This window comes from Diceros bicornis, chromosome 32, assembly GCF_020826845.1.
Source record: "Diceros bicornis minor isolate mBicDic1 chromosome 32, mDicBic1.mat.cur, whole genome shotgun sequence".
Taxonomy (NCBI): Eukaryota; Metazoa; Chordata; class Mammalia; order Perissodactyla; family Rhinocerotidae; genus Diceros; species Diceros bicornis.
Genome location: NC_080771.1, coordinates 34,716,982 through 34,735,228, shown reverse-complemented (window position 1 = coordinate 34,735,228; position 18,247 = coordinate 34,716,982).

The window sequence follows — 18,247 nt, the reverse complement described above, 5'->3', positions numbered from 1 at the left end:
TCATCCCCACCTCCCGCTGCAGGCCCAGGGCTGAGGCTGCCACTTTGCTGGAGGAAGCTTCTCTCTTCTCACTCTAGACTCAGTGTTTAAAAATAAAGAAAAATAAAGCTGGGTTCAAAATTAGCACAAGACTCGCTACAAAGAACACAAGACACGGTTTCCTGTGTGTTTTTTTCTTCAGTTTTTTTAAGACTTCCAGAAAAGTTTCCTCTGCAAAACTGAGACCAAAAGGGTAAAAAATGCAAATGTGATGGTCCAACCTTGAACCATCATCTGTACCCAGCCCAGGGCAGCCACAGAGAGACTCAGGAGAGAGAGATCCAAGACCTAAAGTCTCAGAAGCTCCAAACTGGAGCCTGCTGGAGTTGTGTGGGGTCAGCAAGGCTGTGGGCTCCTTTGGGCAGGGGTGACTCCTTTGACCCTGTGTCCCGAGCCTGGCACCATGCTTGGCTCAATGCGTGGATGGGCGGAGTGATGATGGGTGGGTAGACGGAAGATAGATGAGTGGGTGGATGGATGAGTGGAAGGATGATGAGTGAATGGGTGATGGATAGGTGGGTGAATGAACAAGTGGATGAACAAACTGTGGTTCTGGAAACTCCATCACTTGATGGCTAGCAGAACTAATTTGAAAGGAAATGTAGCCAAATGCTTATCATTTCAGATTCAGAACTCACACAGACCCAAACCTAGAGGTGAGCTTCACTCTGCCCTCAGCTGGAGGGTGACCTTTGGAAAGAGCTCGACCTGCCGAGCCCCTGTGACCTACACCCACAGAATGGAACTGCTAATCCCGGTAGTTCCTACCCCATGAAGCCGAGAGAACACGTGCAACCTGAGGGCACAGGGGCCCTGTGCGAGACTCGAGACACGTAGAGGTTGTAATTAGTGAAGAGAGTTCAGGTGAGGAAGGGTTCCAAATGGCCGTCCTGGGGAAGAGAAGGCAGCGTCTGTGGGACTCAGGAGGACAGGCCCAGACAAGCTTGTGGGACAGCAGGGCGGCAGGAATCCACTCGACAGAAAAGACAGACTCTTCAACATCCACGTCTCCCTGCGACAGGACAAGCAGCTCTGCATAAAATAGCGAGCTCCACATCGCTTCAAGCATTCAAGGACGTGAATGGCCAACTGTGGATTAAAGATGACCACAGATTCTCTGACACCCATCCAATAAGTGTTGGGGTCTAGGTCCTCTCCTTCAATCCCGTGGGCGCTGCGCCTGCTTTGACTAGTAGATTAAGAAGTGATGACGCTGTGTCCACTTCCCGGCCCGAGCTTAAGAATCTGGAGCTTCCTCTTGCTGTCCCTCGGAACACTTGTTAAGGTGTTCTAGAGCCGCCCCGCAAGAAGTCCATCTGCCTTCCTGGAGACACCGCATGGAGAGGCCCTGAGGCTGCAAGGAGACAGAGAGGGCCCAGCAGAGCCAGCTTTCCTGTGTCCCCGTCCATGACGCAGGCGAGTGCGTGAAGCCACCTGGGGGCCTCAGCAGCCTCCCATCGGCCAGCTGAGTCCACTGAGGGCCCCTAGGTGATGCCACGTGGAACAGAAGACCCGGCCAGCCGGGCCCTGCCCGGCCCCTGACCCCCAGAGTGACGGGTCAGGGTAAAGTAGTGGCGCTTTCACACCACTGAGCTGGCGTGGGGAGGGGTGTGTTTACAGCAGGAGAGAGCCGGCACGCCGACTGCCGGACACGCCCGGGAAGCGAGTTCTTCCAGGGAGAGGAGAAGGCCGACCATGCGGTCCATGAGGCACTGCGAATCTGTGTTGAGGATCAAGCCCTTCAAATTTTGCTCTCACTTTGATAAAACCCAGACTGAGGAGGCTGGGACACAGGCTGAAGACTGGAAATCCCAAACGTGTTGACTCAAAAATGTCGTTTCATCCCATTTGAAATGTACTCGCAAATGCTCCCCAAGGGAAAGAAGAGGGGAGAGAAAGACAATGTGGACTCTGACGGTGAGACTTGTCCTTCCGGGGTGTCCAAGACCGCCGAGGGCCAAGGCTTCCTCCTCCACTCACTTCATCCAAGAGAGATTTACCGAGCCGAGCACCAGCTGGATGCCAGGTGCTCCGAGACACAGGCTCTGGGGATGCAGCCGCGAACACAGACAGAGTCCCGTTCTCCTTGAACTTAGTGTCCTGTGGAGGAGACATGCTAGTGAAAAAGAAAAACTAGCACATGACTGTGTAGGTGCTAACTGAGGTGGTGTGCTCTGTGAGTGTGTGGGGGGGGAACAGTCCCTAACCTGGAGGGGGGTCAGGAAGGGTCTTCAAGGAGTGGTCCTTAAGAGGGAGTCTGAAGGAAGCAGGAGTTAATTAGTTCAGGAGGAGAGGAAGCAGATTCCAGGCAGACGAAATGGCCTGTGCAAAGGCCCTGGGGTAGATGAAAGGTGGTGGGACATGCTGGAGAAAGTCCAGTGTAACTGGAGCTTGGTCGTCAAGGGGGAGCATGGACGGAATAGGGCTCGGTGGTTGGCAGGGCCAGAGCACTCAGAGCTTTACAGACCACACAGAGAGTTTGGGTCCTTCCCTGGGAGCAACAGGAAGCCACAGAAGGGATTTAAGTAATGGAGCGACAAGCTCCTTGGCTTCTGAAAAGATCGCTCAGATCAACTTTCTAATGAATAGCTGCTAAATGAAGGGCATCTTGTCTACATCAAACCCCTGGAAGGCCAGTGCTGAAGGGCCGTAGAGACTGTCTTGGCCGCTGCCAGTTCCCAAGGTGGGGAGGCCAGGGCCGAAGCCCCTCCACCACTTCCTGTCTCTGTTACCGTGGGAAAGCCCCTTAGCACATCTGGGCCTCAGTTTTCTTCCAGAGCACAGGATAGAAAGGGGGTGGGGGGAGAGAAACCGTGCAGTGGAGAAGCCTGAAAACCCCACCTCAGCCAGCTGATCAAGGTCAACGCCAACAGAGAGAGGTCCTGGTGAGAGCACGCACCCTTGACGTGACATGATGAGAAGGGTACCTCACCTCTCTGGTCTTCCTCCGCAGACCCGTGACCCTAGTCTCGCCATGACAGAAACAGCAGACAAACCAAAACCCAGGGCCAGGCTACACAACACCCGACCTGTGCTCCTCAGACTTCAGTGTCATCAGAAACAAGGAAAGTCTGAGACTCTGGCACAGCTAGGAGGTGCCTCAGGAGACACAGTGACTAACGTGGGATCCTGGGTGGGATCCTGGGGCAGAAAAAGGACCCAGGTGAAAACAGAGGAAATCTAAGTTTGGACTTGAGTTTATGATAACGTATCAACATTGGTTCATTGATTGTAACAAACGTACCCCACTAGTGGAAGATGTTAACAATAGGGGAAACGGTACGGGGTACATGGGAGCTCCCTGTACCGTCTTCCCAATTTTTCTGCAAATCTAAAACAGCTCTAAAAAGTAAAGTCTTTTTAAAAAAATTTGGATGTCCGGGCCCCATCCCGAGAGACCGACTCTGGCCTGGATGGGGCACAGGTCTGGATGAGTTTTGAAGCACCCTGCCGTGCAGCCGGGGCTAAGCAGCCCCACTTTGTCAGGTGGACGTCGGTGGTCCAGCCTCAGGAGAAGGCACAGCCATCCCGGGCTGGGTCCCTGACAGGGCTGAGCTAAGCGGCGCTGGGCCCGCGAAGACTCTGAGTAACCGTTAGTCACGGCGCTGTGGTCGGGATCCCTGCCCCCAGGGGAAGTCGGAGCTCTATGCTCTGAGGTCCCTGTCAACTGCACGCTTCTATGGCTCTAGAAGGAAAAGGCCACCGGGTTCAGGAGACCTCGATTCTAGAGCAAGAGACGTGTCCTTGGCTTAGTGATGTCCCGGCTCATTTCCGACTCTGCGGAGGGAGAGGGCTGGGCTGGCTTGCTGCCAGCTCTGCTCCCCAAACAGAGCAGCATGACAGGCTAGCACCTCTCCCGGGAGGGGGCACGCTGCCAAATTTTGACCCATGTTAAGTTTAATACATATATAGCATATGCTATAACAGCAGTACATTCTGCAGTGAGCATCAGAGGAGATAAAGGTTAGCACAGGAGCCCTACATTCTGATGGCTGTGCCATGGAGGAGCAAGCTGTGTGACCTTGAGCAAGCTGCCTAACCTCTCAGTACCTGGGTTTCCTCATCTGTAAAAGGGGAATGACAATAAAAATGACCCCACAGCATAGTTGTACAACTAGAGAAGATGATACAGGAAATCCTCCAAAGATGATAACTGTTGTCCACAAGCCGTGGACCCAGGCTTCGCACATGGGTATTTAGCAAACATCCATGGGATTGTTAAATAATTAACCAAATATCTGTAAGATAAGACAATGAGTGTTCTGTAGGGGAACATGGTGTGATTAGCTATAAGACATAGAAAGAAAGGAAAGAAGGTGTATTTCCTGGATTTGGGGAGAGTTTTGCCTTGTCGAGTGTGGTAGGCAGAATAGCAATACCCTTTCACTACCCTAAGACACCTATATCCTAACCCCAGAACCTGTGGATGTGTTAGGTTGTGTGGCAAAGGGCAATCAAGGTTGCAGGTGAAATTAAGGTTGATAATCAGCTGACTTTAAAACTGGGAGATTATTTGGGACTACCCAGGTGGGCCCAATGTCATCATGAGAGTCCTTAAAAGTGGAATTGGGAGGCAGGAGAGTGGAGTGACGGGACATGAGGACTCAACTGGCCATTGCTGGATTTGAAGATGGAGGAGGGGCCACAAGCCAAGGACTGTGGTGCCTCCAGAAGCTGGAAAAAGCAAGGAAACATTCTCCCCTGGAGCCTCCAGAAGGAACCAGCCCTGCTGACACCTCAACTTTAGCCCCGTGGGACCTGATATTGGACTCTGCCTCCAGAACTACAGGAGAATCAGCTCGTGCTGTGTTAAGCCACTCGGTTTGTAGTCATTTGTTTCTGCAGCTGTGGGAAACTCATCCAGGCGTGCGAGGAGTACGGTCAGCGTCCGGAGCCTTCCGCTCAACCGTGACGGGGACGAAAGATGAGCAAAGGGGCTGGAGATGTTTTTTGGACAAACAGAAGGACTGTTGCCACTCGATGCTCTTTTGACCAACGTATTCGCTGTTGTTTTGAGGCTTTTCGTCCTTCAGGTGATTGGCCACAAATTCCAGCGTTCAAAAGCAGAGAGAGAGAAAAACCAAGAGAGAAACACCAAAACCCCTGATCTGAGTTTCTTTCTGACCCCTACAGTCTCAGACGCGAGACGGGCCGTCGGCCAAAGACATCCTGGAGGTGAAGAATGGCTGACTTTCACTCATCCAATCAACACAGCTGGGACACCCACTCGCTGTGTTGAGGAGGATATCCGTCACTGATGTGGGCCACCCAGGCTTTAGAGCCCTCTGGCTGCTTAGGGAATTTCTTACCATGGAGAGGAAAGTAGAAAATGCTAGATAATCGCTTTCCAGCCTCCTTGCAGCTAAGGCACAGCCATGTGACCCGGGCTCAGGAATCAGATGCCCCCACAGCCCCGTGATTCAGAAACAGGACACAAGAAGCCAGGGGAAGGGACCGGCTGCCTGGCCTCAGGCCCCCTTCTTCCGCCCACCTGGTGCCCTTCCAGCAAGCTCCTGTTGACTTAACTCAACCACAGGTGGTGCCTGCCATTTACGACTAACACTTCTGCCTGATTCCCATGTGCGAGGACCACACTGTGTCTCCCACGGGGACACACAAAGTGGCCCTGCCCTCCTCGAGGATGGGGCCAGGCCTGTTCAGGACTGCATCCTCAAAGAAGCAGGACTGAATCCTCAAAGAAGCATTCAGGCCACCACGGGCCCACCTGCTCTGGCCATCCTCTCCCAAGGAGCATTGGGGAAGGCATGACATTGTTATCACTAATTGTAGTTAATCAGCATTAAAACTACACAGACCGTGGAGGGAGAATTCAGAAAAGATACCTGAGACCCATCCACAAAGGTGCAACTCCCCAGGGTGCGAGGATGTGTGTCGATGGTAGAGATGGCACCATTAGGAAAGTGGAATCACACACCCTTATGTTTTCTGGCACAGTGACACGTCTGAAAGTGCCCTACTTTGCATGTGACACTTCACTTCCACTCCGGCCACCCTGTGCAGTGGGCGACCCAGGAGAGCCCCACGTTGCAGCGGAGCAAGAGGAAGCCCGGGGCGGTGATTTCTGTAAATGCAGGCCTGGGCCAGGAAGGTTAGGCTACAGAGCCCTTGTGTTCTTCCAGCTGCAAAGGGAGGGAGGTTGGCAGGTGATGAGGAAGAGGAAGCAGGTATGTCCCCTAGAACGCTTTGGGCAGCAAGAAGCAGAAAACTCGGGATTCAAGGGAATGTCTGTCCTGGAAAATAAGGAATCCTAGAGCGAGGCAGCCCGGGGCTGGCACTTCTCTGCCACCCTCCCTCTAGGTGTCAGTGTTACCCGAAGGCTGGCGGCAAGATGGTGGCGGCACTTCCATTGCCTCCCCGACACAGCCACGTGCCGAAGAAGGAGGAACCTGCCCCCTCCTAGGGCTGAGGAGACCCTCCCCAGAAGCCCCCAGCAGGTCTTTTCCTCCTAGCCCATCAGCCATTATTTGGTTACATGCCCCTCCCTGACCCCATCACTGTCAAGGGCAATGAGTGAGCATCATTGTCGTAGAGAGTGATCAGGAATGATGGTTGGGTCTGAGGATGGGGACCCCTCGTCCTGAATCACATAGGGAAGAAGCAGATGCCTGAATGAAATCAGGGCTCTGTGTGGGAGGAAGAGGGAGACATGGATGTCATCGGTCAAACAGCAGTGTACCCGTCCCTGGCCAACTTTGAGGCAAATTCTGGTCATCACCCAGACCTGAGGCAATTTGCTTACCTGTACATCGCTGAGTCTCAGTTTCTTCATCTGAATAATGGGAATAATGCTCTTATAGGTAGTTGGGAGGGGCAGATGAGATGATAGGTTCTCCACAAATGTGCATTCCCTTCTCAATGAGGAAGACACCCTATTGTCAACACGATACACCTTTATTCCCCCACACGCTGAATCCCCCGCAGAGCCTTGGTGATCATTGCACACTTAGTGAGCCAGAGCCTCGCTATCTGTTTCCTCCAGACTCAGAAAGCTTGCTCCAGCCTGGCCCTCTGGCCCAGAGAGTTTGGGCTCCAGTGAAATGCATCATGGTCCCCATTCAGCAAGTGTTACAGCCCCCAGAAGACTCTTGAGGTACTTAGCTCTCACCTGATAAACGGTTCAAGTGAGAACACAGGATCCACATTAAAGGAAGAGCATGAGGGGAATCTGGAACATTCTAATTGCTCTGGAATTCATTGCTCACCCACTCACACATTCATTCATTCCATTGTTCGTTCAACAAACGTCCCTTGAGTGCCTACTATTTGCCAGGGAGGAAACTGGACCCCTAGTTGGCAACTATTAGGTTGAGTCTGTGATAAGCCCAGGCTTTTTTTTTTTTAACATTTTTGACATTTTTGAAGCACTCCCATCTGAAATGAAACAGAAATTGTGAGCCCCATTTAGAAAATAATTCCCTTCCTCCCACACAACCTAAGACAATGTGTCTGGTGATGTTGTTCAGATTTTCCAACTGTAGGTAACCTTTAGGTCGAGCCCAAGAACTCAATGGAAGCTCAGGAAAGTTTCTTGAGAAAGCGCTGCACTAACAGTGGTTTTGAGTGGAAATATCTTCTTGACTCTGACAGCATCATGGTTGAATTTCACACCAGAGAAAGGAAGCACCGACTCTAACCTCAAAACAAGGAAGACTAGAATAGTCACCAAAAAAAAAAGCAAAAAGCAATCCTCTAAAGCAGAGACCCTCAGTCTCAGCCTGGCCGGGGAACATGTTGGGGATTTTCCAAGGAGAGAGAGATACTTCAAGGGGTTCCCCAGGAAGGCTGAGAGTTGGGCTTACGGAGAACTTGAGCTGGGTGGGAATGGGAGAGAAGGGAAATGCCAGTGAAGACGAGGCTGGCAGAAGCGAGTCAGGAGGAAGTGGCTTTGTGACTCGTCCGACCTCAGAGCGGGCCAAGAAGCAGAAACTTAACCACGCAGGGTACAGAGCTATTTTCATCCCTGGGGCCTTCACCCCACGTCCCCAAAGTTCTCTGGGCAGTGGAGCTCCTGTACAACACCGTCGGGACCCCAGACTCTCTGAGAAGGACCAAAGAGAGCCCAGGCCTGAGAAGGAGAGGCAGAAGACAGCATGCAGTGGTGCAAGCCCACGATGGAAACGTGGCCACGTGACACCCACTCTCTGGGCCTCGGTTTCCCCATCTGCTCACTGAGGTTCTGTATCAGTGTCCTTTTGCTGATGTAACAAATGATCACAAATTTAGTGGCTTACAACAACACACTTTTATTCTCTTACGTCTGGACGTCAGAAGTCTGACGTGTATCTGTCTTTTCCAGCTTCTAGAGACCACTGCATCCCTTGGCTGGTGGCTCCTCCATCTTCAAATCCAGCAGGGTAGCATCTTCCGGTCTCTCTCTGACTCTGACTCTCCTGCCTCCACTTACAAGGACACTTGTGACGACATTGGGCCCACGGGATAATCCAAGATCATCTCGCATCTCAAGATCCTAAACTTAATCCCACCTGCAAAGTCCCTTTTGTCATGTAAGATCACGTATTCACAGGTTCCTTCTGGGTACTAGGATATGGACATCTTAGGGGCATTATCCTGTCTACCACAAGTTCCTTCCCTCTTGAACTTTCTAAGACTCTGGATAAGAGAGATGAGTCCTCTACGAAACTCGCTGTCAGTTACAACGGTGACTAATGTTCATCAGGGTCTCCCTCCCCTCCACCTCCTGTTACTGAAGTGTCCCATCTAATCTACCAGCATCCCCACAAGTTAGGTCCCATCCTCATTTCCTGTCCACAGAGGAGGGAAGGAAGGCTTGAGGTGGGGGGTGGTAATTGACCTGTCCACGTTCACACAGAAGGAAACAGCAAAGCTGGAAAACGGACCCCACATCTTGCCAGAGCCTGGACCCTTGACCACATTGACATACTGCCGCCCTGGTGTCAGAGGCGGGAATCACACTTACCTCATCAACCCAGATGGATCAAGGGTTTAAAAAGCAAACTTCTCAGTGACAGGAACTCTCACTCATTGCTGGAGGGAATGCAAAGTGGTACGGCCACTTTGGAAGCCAGCTGCGCAGTTTCCTCACAGAGCTAAACCCAGCTTACCGTACCATCCAGCAACTGTGCTCCTAGGGATTCACCCAAAGTTGTTGAGAACGAAAGTCCACACAAATGCCCACACACAGATGCTGTGGCAGCTTTATTCATCATGGCCGGGCGAGACGAGCCAGAGCAGCCCAAGAGGCACAGAGGTTACTGAGATGCCATCAGTGAGCATCACGATGCCAATGAGCTGCTGAATTAGGACAGAGTCCAGGCAGAAGAGGCCACACCTGTCACCGTGGCGACCCAGCTGCCTCTCACCACCCTCCTGGCTCAGCATCCTCCACCCTTGCTCATCCTCACGTCCCACATGTGCAGACTTGGACCTCAGTCCTTTGGCCTTGGCTGCACCTTCTCCACCCCCCCACCGCTATCCTGACCCTCTGTGTTCATCACATCCTGGGGCGAAGCGCTCCTGGCCTCCATCAGTCTCCTGTGGCCCTGAGGGTGGGTAAGGAGCCCTTCTGGCGATGGGCGTCTCTCCATCACAGCACTAGCCCACTCCATGGTCATGGTTTCCTTTTCCTAGATGCAAACTGGGAGGGCGAGCAGTGACGAGCCCCCACTGGCCCTGCGTGCGTCCTAGTGCCGAGCTTGGGCTCCCCGAGCCCTCCGTGGACGGCCGGGACCACTCCTGGTTCCTTACGTGGGTTCCCAGCCCTGTCCCTCCTCTCTCTGATCCAGCAGCCCCACACTGCCCAGGCGGCCCCTGAACGCACACCTGCCCTCCCACCCCAGCCCCTTCGTAGGGACAGGGAGCACTCGCCTCACCGAGAACCGAGGGGGAGGCAGGTGCGCGCCCTACTCTAAGAGCCTCGTGTGTGCCCCGACACATCATCTCCACCGCAGCCCTAGGAGAAGAGACCATTACGACCAAATCTGTTTTGCAAGGGAGGAAACTGAGGCTCAGAAACCCCAGGCAGTTGGCTCGCTAAGCTGGAAAGCGTTGGGGCCCACGTTCACGCAGTTGGTGCCCTCCCGAGTCCTCGGCCTCCAGCACTGACAGCGCCCCGCTGTCTGAGGATAAATCTAACACACACACGTGGCTTTCAGGGCCATTCCCCACTGCAGCTCAGGCCACAGGCCTCGACATGCGAGCACACGGCAGCCCTCACCCCCACACACTGTGGCACGTGTGGCCCCATTTCTGCTCATGCTTTTCTCGATTCCTTCCTTTCTCCTCCTTTTTGCTCACTCTCAAGGCCCAGCGTAAATATCCCGTGTTTCCGTGCGACAGTCGCGGTGCCCCGCCCCGAGACAATGGCCTATCATCCAGGAAGTGCAGACCTGCTAAGCTGACGTTGTGGCCAGATTGAGGGGGACAGGGACCTGGCACTTGAAGGTGACTGGATGCCTCAGTCCAGGGTGGGCAGCAACGGGCAGACGTAGCAGGGGAGCCTCCAAGACCCGTGAATAGATGCCAAAGTGAGCAATCACCAGTTTCTCTGGTGGAATTCAAAATACTTGACATCCCCCCAGCCCCAACCACACAGAGCTGACGCCAGCTCTACAGAAGGGGCCTGAGACCCCATCCAGAACCCATGAGAACTCCCACGAGGCCATAAGGAGAAGACAGACAGCCTGAAAACGTGGGCAAGAGCTTAGCCAACGGCACTTCACCAAGAAGCTGTCTGATAAATACACGACGAGGAGCCCAATTCCCTTAGCCATTAGGGAAATGCCACGTAAAACCAAAATGAGACATGAGGACACCCACGAGAATGGCTACAATGTAAACAGCTAAAAACCCCAAGTGTTGGTGACGACAGGGAGCATCAGGCCCGCTCACGGTCCGAAGGGAGGGTGGGAGGCGGGTTCGCAGCGCGCGGCCAAGCTGGCCAGATGCGCACCTGCGACTCAACGAGCAGAAAGGTGTGCGCATGCGCATGCCAGTCAGGGCAGCCGAAGACGGGAAACAAACCAGCGCCCCGCCCATGGAGGAAGGGAACGAGAGGGAACAGTGGAGTCACACCAGGGGATACAACACAGCCGTGGAAGTGAAGGCACCACGCCAGCTGCACAAGACAGCAGGGTGACTCTCTGCGTAATGGTGAGCGTGGAGGTCAGACACGAGGGACCACTCGCTGTGTAATTCTATCAGTGTGACATCCGGAAAACGTCAGGCATGTGTTCAGGGGCTCCTTGGTCGTAGCAGTGAAACAAATGCAGGGACCTCGTTACCCTAAGAGTCAACACAGTGCTGTCCTTCCAACCAGCACCTTCCTCTCGGTGGGGGAGGGAAAGTACTGACCCCGCAGCCGTCAGAAGCCGGCGGCCCAAGGAGGGGAGGGGGCGTTTACCCTGGGCTGACCTTGCAGCAGCCAAGGCCCTTCCACAAAACATCTCACTGTGGCTTCCCGCCTGTCTGCCAGGTGAGGAAACTGAGGGTCAGAGAGGCCCCACTACCACAATGTGGCAGAGGTGGGGCAGAGCACGTCTGCTTCTCCAGCTCTTCCTGGCCCCTGGCTGGAGGCAGGGGCCAGGGTCTGAGGGACGGCTGCTGCGGACCTCTAATGCCCACAGGTTTTCACGCCTGAGAGGGAGGGAAGTGAACTTAGTTAACATCACACTCGGGAAATGAAAGATGCACTTTTGGGAATTACCTTGAGTTTCAGAATCGCCCAAGTCCCCGCACCTTTGCCCGAGACTTCCCAAAAGCAGGCTCGTCTTGAGTAAAGCTGTCTTAGCTGAAAGTCTGGCAGCGTTGGCTGGGCCAGGCAGCTATTTGGACCCTGTTGTTTTCCTTATGGCTTTTCCAGAAGAGCAACCCATGCACAAAGGTCCTGGTTTGCCTTCTGAGACCTTCAGATGGGCCCCCATCTGCCACTCTGGGGGGCATCTCACCCCCATCTCCCACCCACACCAAGGCCAATCTCCAGGCCCTGGCCTCAGAAGCCTCCCCACTGGACTTCCCTGTCCTCCTCCTCCATCAGGGTCAGCCAGTCCCCCACATGGCACCCTCCGTCTCCCTCCTCTGAGCCCCCAATGCCCATGTCATGCCCTGGCACATGGACCACACAGTGCCTTAGATGTAGGAAGGGTGTATCGCCCAGTTGCTACTGGGTGGTAAGCATTTGCTCATTCATCAAGAACTATTGACTGAGAGACTCTGTGTGTTGGAGATTTAATGGTGAGCAAGACAGACACTGCCCCTGCCTCCCTGAAGATTAATATCTACTGCAGGGCTTCTGCACCTGGACCCTGTTGACACTTGAGGGTGGATAATTCTAATTGGGACAGGGTGCTGTCCTATGCACTGTAGGGTGTTGAGCAGCACCCCTGGCCTCTACCCACCTCCCTAGTCGTGACAACCAGAAATGTCTCCCGACATGGCCAAGTATCCCCTGAGGGGCAGAACCACCCCTGGTTGAGAACCACTGATTAGTAACAAGAAAGGATACTAATGAAATAATGACAGGAGAAATGTACAATTACACCTGCTACATCCTTATCAGACCCCGTTCCTCTAGCCCTACCAGGAGGAAATGGCTCCGAGGTGCCTCAGGAATGCCCCCGCTCACACTTAAAAAGGGGCAGTATCGGGGTCCTAGCCGTGGCTCCTGTCCAGCTCCCTGTTGGCAATGCGTGCAGGAGTCTGGGGGAGAGAGGAGTATCGCTGATATACACAGGCTTGGGGACCCTCTCCCCAAGAACTCGGAATTCATGAAATGGGATTCCTCTGCAGAGGTCAGACTGTGAAATCAGCACCTGATGCAACAGAGACGTGCAGAGGTACCTTCCAGAGCCAGAACTTGCCCAGGCCAGCAAGACGTGAAGGTGCGTCTCAATTCTGAGGGGCTGGACACAGAGAAAAAAGGGGAAACTGAATCAAAGGCTGGCTCTGCCATGCTGGGCACTGCTGAAGGCGTCCTGGCTGAGTGGGCACAGCTGTCCTGAGAGTGGTCAAGACAATTCCAGTGAAGAGGCACTGGGGTGCACTGGGGACACCTTACTCTGGAGCTAGACGCCCTGGGTTTGGATCTCAGCTGACCCCTAACTGACTGTGTAACTAACCCTGTCCAAATTATCTGGCCTCTCAGGGCCTTAGTTTCCTCATCTGCAAAATGGAGAGAATGAGAATCCCCACCACACAGGGTGTTCTGATGATCAAATGAGCGCCAGCCAGGGTCCCGTGGGGAGGAGATTTGCAAAAGGACTAATCTCTTAGGTGCGGGCAGGATCTAAGGCAGAGCCTGGCGAACTGCTCTGAAAAGCTATAAAGGACCAGACAGTAAATATTTTAGGCTCTGGTGGTCATGCAGTCTCTGCTGTATCTATTCAACTCTGTCAGTGTAGCACAAAAGCAGGCACAGACAATAGGTAAACAAATGAGTGTGGCTGTGTTTCAATAAAACTTTATTTGCAACAATAGGCAGTGGGCCGGATTTGCCAGATTTGCTGACACCTGGTCTAAGGAAACCGGAAGAGGTAGTGCAGGAGCCAGGACTGGCAATGGCAGAGCTGTCGCCACCCAAAGGTGGTGGTGCCCAAAGGGACAAGGGGAGGGAGTGGTTACTGGAGCCCAGAGAGAGTCATGTAGAATCCACTGCCTTGGGAGGGACGCAGCCAACTCAGGGAGACACAGGGAGAAAACGGGTGTAAGCACCCTGCCCGTCTCTCCTCCCTCCCTCTGATCTCCTCCAGGGGCTCTCATTGGCTGAGCTCGGCTAGAAGCCAGAGGGAGGGGGAGCCTGTTAGTGGTCCACAGAGGTCAGCTTCTCTGGGAGCGAGCAGGGTGGATATGGGGGACAACAGAAGACATCCAGTAAAACAAGCTTAGAACAGTGTCTGCTCAGGAAGATGCTCAAACAGTATTAACCTACCTCCTCGGAGAGGCTCTTTTGACAGTCTCTTAATTCCTTCTGTTTGATTCCACACTCACTAAGCTGTCTCCCGAATTGCTGCCCACGTCACTGGCCTCAGGGAGAGGCTGACTCAAACCCCCTACTCAAATGCTGGGCCAGGTTCTCCCATCAGCCCTGTCGTTAGAACGATGGCTTTACAATCATGCCAACAGCTGACATTTCTCCAGCACTTACTGTCCTGGGCCGGGCACTGGTCCAGCATTTTACGTGGACGACCTCAATTAGTCCTCATGACAACCCACAGGGTCGGGGCAGTCAACCCTCACAGCATCCATGTGAAGCAGGCATGATGGATAATCTATAGCCAAGGATACTGAAATCGAGAGAAGGGAAGTCATTTACCCAGTGTCTCACAGCTCATCAGCAACCAAGTCAAGATTTGAACCCAAGTCTAGGTGACTTCTCGGCCCGTGTATATGCCCTTTGCGTCAGCCCATACTGGACCTGGCTAAGAATTCAGGCCCTTTTCCAGCCCGTGTCCTTCTCCCCTTCTCCTGTCCAAACACCAGCCTCCCCTCCCCTCTAGGCCTGCCTCTGGACCTCTGAGCCTGTCACCCAGCGGTTCAGCCCCCTGGGGTCCCTGCCTCTGTCCTGTGGCCCTGCCTGATGCAGTGATGCAACAGCCCCAGCCAGCCTTGCAGTTGAAATATTCTGAAATGTACAGTAGGCCAGGCCATCTGCTTCCTCCAGCGTCGCCCTCTTCGTCTGTCAGGCCCGGAGCAAATGTGCAAGGACACCAAAGCAACAGTCGCTTTATTTCTGGGCTCGGAATTTCTAACTGGCCTGGATTGCTCAATGCTGGTGTCAGACGGAGGGAGCGGGGAGGGGGTCAGAAGAAAGGCTTCTGCAGATGCTGCAGGAGGGGAAATGCGAATGGAGAGAGAACATCTGGTCTGCTAAATGCACTGTGATTTTTCCCTCTGAGAGCTCTTCAAGAAAACAGCCAGACTCCCTCCCTCTGTGTTTCTCTGAGAGATTTTTATTTTCAAGATTCTTTATTCTTTCTACCTCCCTCTGGTCCTGTAATTTAGTGAAAAGGTGAAGGAGAGGATATTACTACATAGCAGGTACTTGACATATGAGTGTAACTTTATAAACCCAGGAGCCATGGGGCTCGGTCTCAGAAACGTCCCTCTTGATAAAATAGCTCCACAACCAAATGTAATTTCCAGTTAGCTGAACCCCCCTCTTTTCACATCTTGACAACTATGAGGGGGACCCGCACAGCTGCCCCATCACTGCATCTGTAAGGAGCCTTTTCCTCTCCGACGCACCACCATCCACGAGTCCTAAAACTCTTGTAGTCCTTTCTCTCCGTCCCTGGTCCCCCTCCCTTTCTGTGCCCAAGAGATCAGCGCAGTCCCTCTCCAGCAAGAACCCACCCATCTAGGAAGGGAGCAGAAGGCAAAAGCTGAGCTGACAATTGGAGTTTTCTCTCTGGAAGGCTGCAAGGAGGGAAGATGTCTGTGAACGCTCCCACAATCATTTCTGCTGCAAGGCTTTCCTGGTTCATCTGTGATCTCTCTCTTGGTTTTCCATGTTTCTAGGGAGGAAGGGATGGGAGGGAGCTAACAGGTCTTCAGCCTCTACTACGCACTGGGCAGCCGACGATGCTGTTTCCTGAGCCCTTTCTTCCTCTCAGGGGCCCCGCAGTTGTCGTCTTCATGGTCCGTGATGGCCTCTCCACTAACTGCTGCTGTCACCACCAGGGCCCTGACCTAGCCGCACTCACACATCCGTCACTCACTCAACAAACACTAACTGAGCACCACCGTATGCCACACACTGGTTTGAGTGCTAGAATCAGAGTGGTCGCAGGGCAGATGGTCCTTGCCTTCACACAGAGCAGAGTAAACAGGAAAAGACATTATGATTATTTAATATTTGCATTATAATTATTTAATTATTTATATAATTATAGTGACTTAATTGAATAATTAATATCGTTATTTATAAAGTTAAATAATTATAATGAAAGATCACCAAATAATTATATAAGTATATAATTGATCACATTAAGTATTCAATAATTAGCAATTATTAAATAATTGCATATAATTGTTTAGTTATAGTTAATATAATTATAATTATTTTATTTATAAGACATCGATATTTAATAACAAAGTAATTTAATTACATAAATGATAAATATAAATCCTTTTTTTAGTACTTACTATGTATCAGTTTTAAACTCTTTAGACTTATTAAGTCATTTAATCCTCACAGTGGGTAATATGATTACTCCCATTTTACATATGAGGAAACTGAGGAACAGTTTAAGTGATTTTCTCAAGGACACAGAGCAAATAGGTACTGAGCTGGAACCTGAAGCCCAGGCTCTCTGGGTCTGGGGGGCTGCACTGCGGCCCTGGCACATATTCTCTCTCTTGATGGTTGTGACAGCACTTCACGGAGCAGACACCGCCAGTGCCCCCCCACATCCCTCCCCCTCCCGCTCCAGTGTACACCCCGACTCCAGCTGCCAGCGCCTGCATCAGGGGCTGAGGCTTCCTGCGGGCAAGGACAGCCGGAAGTACCAAGAAATTCGTGCCCCCTGGGAGCAGCTCTCAGCAACAGCTGATGGAGGTGGGCTCCCTCACCCCTGGGGCTTGCTCTGCAGGGCTCATGTGCCTCGCCATTTCCCAGAGTCCCGGCAGGAACACGCCTCACAGCCGCAGGGTCACCGGCTTGATAATGCACCTTCATCAGCTCATCCCCTTCCCCTGCCAGCCTCTCCTGAGATGACCCCCACGTAGACCACTGACACTCAAATCCTTGTGTCTGGCTCTGCTTCTAGGGGAATCCAAACCAGGACCCTGCCCAGCCAGCTTCTCCATGACAGCTCACACTATTTACCAAGCACTGTTCTAAGTTGCTTTGATGTGTTGACTCACTTAATCCCCACAAGCAGCCTACACATGGGGCGATGCAGGCATAGGGGCCTCGGCTAACCTTCCTTCATTCACGCAGCCACAGGTGGTAGGCCTGGGAGTTCAACCCGGGCATTCCTGGCCCCACGAAACCGTAACCGACGGCCCGATCTTTGCTTATGCCTCTTGCCCTCATAAAGAAATTTTGGCAGAGCCATAGAGTTGGGGATGAGAGGACAGAAAGGTGGACTGTCTTACCCTGAGAGATCATGAGCAGAAGGATGGAAGGAACCAGGGAAAGTCCACACAAGGCTCTTGCCATAGCAGCCAAAATTAACTTTGGAAAGCTCCCTGTCACCACCATCCTCACCCCGGGTGGGGACGGGATCTTTTCACGTAATAACGTATCAGAGTCAGGCCCGGGTTGGTGGTCAGTGTTCACAAGAGAAGGACTACATTCTGAAGAAGGTAAGTGTCCACTGTCATGCTCCCCAGATGGAGTGAGGAAGAGAGCTACCTACCTGGGACTCAAGGAATCAGGCCAGAGAGGAGCCAGGATTTCCGGGGCGGGGGCAGAAGATTTAAAACAAACATGGTAGGTGGGATGAGAAGCAAAGGAGAAGATGCTCCTGGGCCTCCTTGGCAGTTTGAAGACATGGCTGTGAGTTCCTTGACACTCCTGTCGTGAAGAGAGGTGGGGTCTCTGCCCACGCTCCTGAGTCTGGGCAGCCTTGTGACTGCTTTGACCTATGGAGTATGGAAGAAGTGATGCTAAATGGCGTTTGAAGCTGGGACACAAACAACCATTCCGCTTCTCCTTTGTCCACTGGACTGCCTGAGGCCGCCATGTTGTGAAGAAGCCCATGCTACACGAGAGGCCACGTGCCAACACTCCAGTCAACAGTGCCAGCTCTGCCCAGCCTTCCAGTCCTCTCCACCCAGGCACCAGACAAATGGGTGAAAAAGCCTCCAGACGATTCCACCCCTAGGCACTCAACTCACCCTCAGCTCTTCGAGTCTTCCCATCTAAGACCCTAGATGTTTTGGAACAGACAAAAGCCGACACCGTTGTACCCTGTCTAAATTCTGACCCACAAAATCCATGAGCAAAGTAAAATGTTTTTGATACCGCTAAGTTTAAGGGTAGTTTGTTACACAAAAAGAGATGAATAAAGCCATCCACGTCCCCGGCAGACTCCATCTGCACTGAAAGGCAGCCCAACCAGGACAGGAAAGAAATATGCACACTTTCCTCTCAACGCCCAAGGTCGTTCAAATTGGATGAGGCACTGCTCATCCACAGACACACTGCAAGGCATAGTGTCAGAGCAAATAAGTTTGGAAAACGCAGGATTAAATGAGTTTCTTACCG